The following is an 8,928-nucleotide window of genomic DNA, read 5'->3' as shown; positions in this document are numbered from 1 at the left end:
AACATCTTTTGATCTAGTAATCCCATTGCTGGGAAGATAATAAACCAAAAGAAAGAAAAAGCTATGTACACAATATATTAATAGCTTTGAGATATTAAATAACTTGCACTAAATCATACAACTAGTTAGTGGAAGAACTGGATTTTGAACCCAAGCATTCTTCCCCAGCACCATGCATTGAACTGCAATGCTATATTATTTGGCATGTACCTATGGGCACCTGCAGTATAGCACAAGGGATAATACGAACACCAGGAAACAATTAGAAGACAGACAAATGATTAGCTGTTTGGTAGATAACATAGTGTGATTGGGCTTGAGTATTCAGGGCAGTGTCCTAGAGGAAGACACTTGAGCCAGATTCTGAGGAGAAAAGGCCTTTGAGAGACAAAGGAAGGTACGGCACTGGTGAGTAATAATTGCTGTTCTTTACTGGGCAGTTACTATGTGCCAGGCACATTTCTAATTGCTTCCCATTCATCACCTAATTTAACCAGACAGGATATAAACCTTCTGCTCACAGATATACCACAGCTGAGTGTTTAATGCCACCTGTTAAAGGAGCCGACTTTTAACTTGAAGATTAAATCATAGAAAAAGACTGTGCTAAAGCTTCAACGTGCCTTCCAGCAGCCCAGATGCCTCTTAGCCTCTTGCTTTGGGACTCCAGCCTCACCTAGGTGTGAAATGGACCCCAAGTGCTCTTGTGCCATGGGCAGCTCCGGCCCTGTGCCAGCTCTACAAATACAGAGTGCAAATGCACCTCCTGCAAGAAGAGCTGCTCCTGCTGCCCGTGTATGGGCTGTGCCAAGCATACCCAGGACTGTGTCTGCAAAGGGGCATCAGAGAAGTGCAGCTGCTGCACCTGATGTCAGGAGAACCCTGCTCCAAGATGCAAACAGAGTGACCCGTAGAGCCCTGGATTTCTTTTTACACAACTCTGACCCATTTGCTATATTCCTTTTTCTATAAAATATATAAATTATAATAAAATTAGTGACTTTAAAGAAAAAGACTGTACTGATAACTACACTGTGGCTGATTTCCAATGAAAAGCATTTTTTTATTGATCCCCCCACTCATCAGGCAGAATTTTGGAAATGGCATGGGAGGACTGAGGAAAGAGAAGAAAAACACGCTCCCATTTTCCAGCCTCAATGCAATCGACCTTCCAATAACCCACCTGCCATTTTCCTTGCCCACTAGATCTCTACCCTGACTTTGTAATTTTACAACAACCACACCTACCCATACACTTGAATTCATAAGCTTGTTGATATTATGAATTTCACAATCAAGGGATATGCAAATATTTTTGACATTAAGTAAGGTCCTCACTGGCCTAGTATGGATAATAGATGCTTAAAAAGTAAATGTATTTTCTCACTGTAGAGTTTAATAGTCAACATAGTTGTTATTTACTTCATTTTATTGTTAATATCTTTCCTAAACTTATTTGTTGCTATCTGGTCTGTCAGATTAAGATGTGTTAAAGAGCCAACCATGATCCTACCAATTTCTCCTTGTGTTCGCAATTCTTTTCTTCAACTGGTTTTAGCCTCCTGTCTTAGTCCATTCTGGCTGCTATGACAGAGTGGCATAGACTGGGTAGCTATGGGTAACAACAGAAATTTATTTCTCACAGTTCTGGAAGCTGAGAAGTCCAAGATCAAGGTGCTGACAGAGTCAGTGTCTAGTGAGGGCTCATTTTCTGGTTCACCACAGCAGCCTTTTTGCTACAACTTCACTCACACAGCAAAAGGGGTGAGAGATCTCTCCCAAGTCTCTTTTATAAGAGCACTAATCCCATTCATGAGGGAAGAGCCTCAAAAAAGGCTAATCACTTCCCAAAGTCCTCACCTCCTAATACTATTGACTTGGGTGTTAGGATTCCAATATATGAATTTTGAGGGAACACAAACATTCAGACCATAACACCTGAATGATTTCATACATAAAGATTCACAATTGTTAAGTCTACATTGTGGATTATACAAGTATAGATGTAAATTAGCCCTCATTGTCCAGTTTGAATATTACTTTGATATTTAGAATTTGCATATGACTGCAAACCCAAATAGTAGTGACGTAACTGAGTGGGTACATATTTCTCGCCTTATAATAAGTACAAAAGTAGGTGGTAGTCAGCTTTCATTCAGTGGCTCAAGGATATTATGTCCAGGTCTCTCTTTTTGACCTTTCCCCATAGTGGACAAGATGGCCACTGCAGCTTTAGCCATTGTGTCCACAGTCTGAGGTGGAAGGGCAAAGGGCAAAAGGGCAAACACAGCTGAGCATACTCTGCTTTCAGGGAGCTTTCAGGAAGTCTCACCCAACAGGTGCTGCTCAATCTCATTGGTCAGAGCTATGTCACAATGTCGTTCCATCCACAAGGGAGGGTGAGAAATAAGGCTTTCAATCTGGACATTTTACCATTCTATTCCCAAGAAAATTAGAACTCAGTTACTGCAGATGAAAGGGAGATTGAATAGTAGGTAGCAAATTGCAGTCTCTGCCACACTGCTATTGCTACATTCTTTTATTATTTGACCATCCTTTTTGTTTTTGCTTAATTCTGGGTCCCTTGTAGATAACATGAATGTCTTAGTCCTTTCTGTTACTTCTAATAGAATACCTGAAACTGGGTAATTTATAAAGAAAATGAATTTATTTCTTACAGTTACAGAAGCTGAGAAGTCCAAGGTCAAAGGGCCACATCTGGTGAGACCCTTCTTTATTAGTCACATAACGAGGGGGTCTGAGCATGCTTCCGTGCTAGCTCAGGTCTCTGTTCCTCTTCTCACACAACCAACCATTCCCAGCCCTAGATAAACTATTAATTCATTAATCCATTCATAAGGGCAGAGACTTCATGTCCCAATCAGCTGCCAAAGACCCCACCTCTCAACACAAAAACATTGGGGATTACATTTCAACATGAGTTTTGGAGGGGACAAATATTCAAACCACAGCAATGCAGCCGATTTTATTTTTACTCAAATTTGTATCACGTTGCTTAATGTTTTGTTTTGATGGGTTTTGTTTTTTTATTGATATTTTAATAGTTGAACTAATATTTTGTTTTTATGCTTCCTTGTTATCTCCTTATCTTTACTGTTCTATATGGACTATGTTTGTTAAACACTTTTTTTTCTACAGAGATTTATAAAATATAAAATCCCTTTGCTATTCTACTGTTCACAGTCCACTAACTAGTCAAGGAAAAAAGCTATCATTTCCCTGTATGTAAAATGAAGAAATTAGCATGCTTTTACTTTTTCTCACCCTCTTCACCCATGTCCTGGCCGTTATTGATGTAGTAGGGATTTTAAACCTAGTATATTATTGTTTATATAACATATATCTTCTATTTCAATAATTCTTTTAAAAACATTAGTTTGCAATATTCTCAGTAATTTATATGTATTCTGTTTTTAACTGGTTTCCAATCCTCAATTTCTGTTGTTTCACACTATCATCTTCTCATTCTTGAAATGTTACAATATCTCAGATAGATGGCGTGCTTCTTTGAGAGTTCCTTGTAAGAATAGTATTTGGATAGTATATGGAGATAAATTTCATCTGAAGAAAATCTTGCTTTTGCTTTTCATTTCATTTGTATTTGGGTGATTCTTCATTTTAGGGAAGTTTTTTTCTATTATATCTTGAGTATTGTTTCTCTACCATTTATTTTGTTCTCTTATTCAGGAGAGCATATGAGTCTCTGTGTTTGTGTTAAAGCATATTTCATGTTGTTGTGGCTGTGACTGAACTCAGTATCCTCAGTTCCATTGCCCCCTTCTCAGGGCCAGCTCATTCATACTGCCTACTGTTTTCTGGGTTTGATTCACAAATTCCAGGGTATATCAGTGCTACAACTTTTAAAGATTGCTTCTTTCACCAAGGAAAGTGAATTCCAGCATTGAGCTTTTGCTGTTTGCTGAAGGATTTGACCTCACCTCTTTAAATTAGGAAATGTTAGCAGAATTCTGCCAGGATTCTTTTACAAACTTTCCAAGCAGACATTTGTTCCTGAGCAATAGAAATGTCTCCTCTACTATATCAGCAAAAATTCCTCCATGTTCTAGTAATGTCAAAGTCATCCTTAGTTTTCAGTCCTTACGTAGGTGATCCTAATTTATATATTCCCTTTGTCACTTCCTTGAGTGACCATAAAAGGAAAGTATATGTTAAAAGGCCAGCCTCTTATCTCCCAAACAAGTCAGTAATAATGATAAATACAATAATGGCTACTGTTTGTCATTCTGTGTGTCAGAACTGTGCCAAGTATTTCACAGATATTAGTTCATGTAATTTTTACTTCAAGGTTTTAAAGGAGGTATTGATCTCCTTTCTCTTTTCATAGATAAGGAAAACAAGAGATGAATGTGCCCAAATTTCAAAAACTACCAAATGGAAGAGCCAGTAGTGGAGACCTATGCTGTTTGACTACAAGGCTGATGTTCTCAAACTGTGTATTATCCTGCCTCCCATAAGGTGGAAAAAAAGACATTCAGAATCCATTGTGATGAAATTCCATCTGAGCAAACCCAAAATAAAAGTTAAAGATTAAAGCCAAGATCTAAAACATAAAAAGCAGGGGCATCACCCCTGCAAGCCCCATGTTCCAGCCTGCTGCCCGTGCTTCCTGCTCACCACGATTTTTTCCTTTAGGAAAGCAGTAGTTACAGAGTGCAGCATCGTAACCACTCAACATCAGAGTGAACTCTACAAAGCCTCAGAGCCAACCCTGTCTAGGTTTTTTTGGTTTGCTTTGCTTTTTTGTTTCTAGATAAGGTAGCTGAGGTATTCAGGAGCTCACATAGCTAGTTAATAGTAGAGTTGGAAAAGAAAGACTTTCCATCTAGTGACACATATTTTGGAAATAATTAGGTATATATGCACCAGAGTAACTATTATGTTTTAAGTCTTGAGATAGCAGAAGGGACACAAGGTATGGAACCAAACAGATCAAATCCTGGCTCTTCCTGACTAGCTATGTGACATTAGGCAAATCATTAAATCTCTCTCAGCTTTTCTGTCACAGCAATGAATGCTCCTATAGGTCGTAAAAAGCCCTCTTGCAGAGAGCCACAGATACAGCAAACAGTTGGTGTGCGGTAGTCACACCAAGGATATATCGGCCAGGCACTGGGAGTGTGGGCTACATTTGGTGACTTATAAGGGTGTTAGTTTCAAATGTGGGCAGAACCAGGGACCAATCTATAGCAGGTCTAGACTGTGGTACAAACTGCCACACAGTCCCTGCGACCTAGCAGAATCCATGTTGAGGATGGTCTCCACAGTGGATACGGATGCTCCAGGGAGTCTCTGGCAAGCCTCAACAGGAAAGTTCTAGCACATTCCCCAAGGGTTCCAGAGTAGGACCTTATTTAGCATAGACCTTCTCTCCATTTGAAAAACAGCCACTGTGCAGACACCAAACAATTCTGTGCTCAGAGAATTGTACCCATCACAAGCTGGTATTGTCGTATCCACCAGGTTATAAGATTGAGCAGGCGCAACCCAAATTTACCATATGATGGAAATAATATACTCAGGATGGGGCTCAACCAGGTCCATAGCAAATTTCATGGATAGGGGACAGACTGTCAGCCACCCACCTCTATTGCCCTGACACCTGCCCTTCATCGCACTCTCTCCTCTCCCCAAGGCCTCATTGGGCTCTTTAAGTCTCCTTGTCCTAAGTACTGGTTCCTCATCTTTGGAGTTCAATTTGTCCAACCAAGCTTGGAAATTTCAACAGCTCTTGCTTTGGGTGTAGATTTTCAGTTTGACTGAGAGTGGTAGCTTCATATGGAAGCCATGAAGCTATTCAGAGGGCAATGGAAATGCTTGGTGACTTCAAACACTCTTCAGGCAGCCCATTGGGGTTCAGCAAACCATGAAGATAACAGATTTAAGTTCTAGTTTCCTTTCTTCCATGAAAAACCTTCCATGGGAAAAGCTGTCAGCAAATCTAATGGATCTCTTAATCTAAAAGAACTAGTTTGAAAAGAGTTTTCTGAAAAGTTTCCAAATATCTCATTATCTTTCTGTCTTAAAGCTGAGAAGAAATTTATTCTTATGGAAAATGGCTCTGCTTACACCCATCTATAGCTACCAGGCATTATATGTTTTATATATTGAATCCTAATAACAACATTGGTAGGTAATATTAGGCCCATTTTACAGGTGAGAAAGGTCAGAGAGAGTCAGCAGTGGAGCAGGATTCTAGCTCTGTCTGCACATGGAAGCCCATGCTTGATCACTACATTAAATGCCTGCAGAGATAGTCAAATTTCTTCCTGCTGAAGTATCTATTAGGTGACACCCTCAGGAAAACCAACTGCTAAATAGAGCCTACAGTCCCTGGCACAAACATGGCACAATATTTTTTTTCCTTCTCACAGAAGCAAGTGGAACTAATACGCTGTGATCATTATTTCTAAGTTTTCCAATACATCCAAGGCACTTCGCACATAAAAATTCCAGAGGCAGACAGTCCACAATCAGCAGAGAAAGAGCTTCCTTCTTCTCTGTTGTCTACTATCCTCGATACATGGCTTCCACCTCACAATCCAAAATAGAGACCTTGAAATTGCTGCTCTCGGTCCAAAAAGAAAGATTCCCCAGAGAAGGGACAGCTGTGCACTGTTAGCAGCCAACACTCTCAACAGCTGGGTGATAGTTTTTCTGGCCTAGTAAAAGGGAGCTGGGCAGGATAGTATCCATTATATAGTCAACTACAAAATCCACATTTTGGGTAGCAAAAAGGAGAATGGGGCATTCTCATTCCCTTTAAGGGCATTTCCTGGAAAGGGTGCATGTTGCTTCTTGCATACATTGCTTTTATCAGAAGTTAGTCACATGGCCACAAACAGCTGCAAGGGAAATTGGAGAAAACAGTCTGTAATATGGATGGCTATCTGCCCAGCTATTAATTGGTAGCTCAATTATTCAAGCCATTGGGAGACAATTAGCGTCTATAGTCCACATTGTCAATTTGATCCTCAATCCTCCCAAAGCAAGGTGTTTGCACTTGCCCCAGGGCTTTCAGCGATTCCAGTCATCCTTCCCACTGAGCTGGCGCTAGCCCTGGAAACCTCCATGTCGAGGTACGATCACCGTCTTTTCTCCACCTATCAGGGGCCTTCTTGCACCCACAACTTGAAGTCTTGACATCTTTGTGCTCAAGGGTCATCTACCTTCTCTGCTTCTCATGTAGGATTCCCTCTCTCAATTCTGGTTTCTGGAACTCTGAGACCTCCCTCTTCCTCATGTGATTAAAATAAAAACATAACATCACTTTTAGGGTAAAACAGCTCCCTCCACATACTTTAGTGTAGCTTTACCCTTGTTTGCTAACAGTTACCACAGTTACAATTTAATAGAAATTGTAATTCCACACTCAGAGTAACAGGAGAGTGGTTTCCTTACACATGCAGATGGCAGCAATTGTAAGGTTGTTCTAGGCTTGGAGAATACTTTTTTTCACCTAACTCTAAGGTTAAGAACGGATTGCAAGGCAAGTAAGTATACACCACTAGAAAGGGGTGGGGATTGGGGGTGCATTCTGCATCAGATTTTTAAATTATAAACTAAATTACACAAAGATATAAAACCATAATGGGAAAATGGCTAAGGACATGAACAAAAGTAGAAATACAAATGGACAATAAATCTACAAAAAGATATTCAACTTCTAAGAATACAATTAAAGTAACAAGACATCTTTATCGTTTGCCTATCTGATTGGTAAAGATTAAGGAGAATTATATAAATACAAGAAAAGGGCATTGACGAATTAATTGGCAGAAGTTGAAACTAGTACAATTTGGGGGAGAAAAACAATTTGAGAAAACAATCATATCTTGTTTAAAGTGCTTTAATCCCAGGTATCCCCCTGCTGGGAATTGGACAACTGTAAAAAATGTTTGTACAAGATTATTAAGCTCACATTTGTTTATAATAGGAAAAAAATTAAAAGTCTAATGCTGAAGGAATGGTTTACTATGTTACTGGACTTCTATGTAATGGAATGCTACGTAGCCATTTGAAAGTTTAAGGGAGAGCTATAGTCACTGATACAGGAAGATTTTTATGTTACAGTTTTTAATTTAGGAAAAATGTAGCATATATAATAGCACGCGTTCTGTATGCAATACATTTTGTAAAATGTGTGTTTAATTATGTATTTATTTTTGTATATTTACAGTGTAAATAGTAAATAGAGAGGATATATGCCAAAAAATGTTACCTATGGTTTTCTCTGGAAACAGGATTTCTGATTATTTTATTGGGTTTTTTTCTTTTTATATATCTGTTTATTGTGAGCTTTCCACAAAGTTTTTATATTACTTGAGAATTTGCTTCTATTTAAGTCATAAAAAGTCTAAAGAATACAGCATTAAATATTTATCAATTCTTTAGAGGGGAAATTACTTTCTAAGTGACAGAAATCACAAAGGAAAAGACTAATTATTTAGCAAAAATAACAATTTTGGTATGCCAAAAAAATAAGATGCAAGAAGTCTGAAGGAAAATATCTATTGCAAACCTTATACCAAAATTTCACATCATACAATCAGAAAAACTCTACTCAAAAAATGAAATAGGAAAAGCACATGACCTATGGAAACTGATAAATCTCAAAATGGGAAAACCAGTAAGAAACACATTAAGAAATCAATTTCATTATTAATTTAATAAAGTTAACACATAGCTATTAAAATTCATAATTATTACATTAAGAATTGTGTGAAATTGCTTCTTTTGTAGAATTTTGTAGCTGTAAAATTGATGCAATACTTTTGGAAAGCCATGTGGCAATAACCATCGGAAGCCAGAAAACTGATTAGCCTCTGACCCAGTAATGTCCTAGAGAAATAAACCAGTTTTTACAAAAGCTACATTCAGGAAGATGTT

At 38.5% G+C, this 8,928-nt stretch overlaps 1 pseudogene; it reads left to right on the top strand.

Moving 5' to 3' along the window:
• Positions 1–687: 687 nt before the first annotated feature.
• LOC138387237 (metallothionein-1L-like) lies at positions 688–898 on the top strand (annotated as a pseudogene).
• Positions 899–8,928: the final 8,030 nt, after the last annotated feature.

The sequence above is a fragment of the Eulemur rufifrons genome, chromosome 7, assembly GCF_041146395.1.
Source record: "Eulemur rufifrons isolate Redbay chromosome 7, OSU_ERuf_1, whole genome shotgun sequence".
Taxonomy (NCBI): Eukaryota; Metazoa; Chordata; class Mammalia; order Primates; family Lemuridae; genus Eulemur; species Eulemur rufifrons.
Note: the sequence above shows the minus strand (reverse complement) of the source record. Positions and strands in the feature narration are given on the sequence as shown.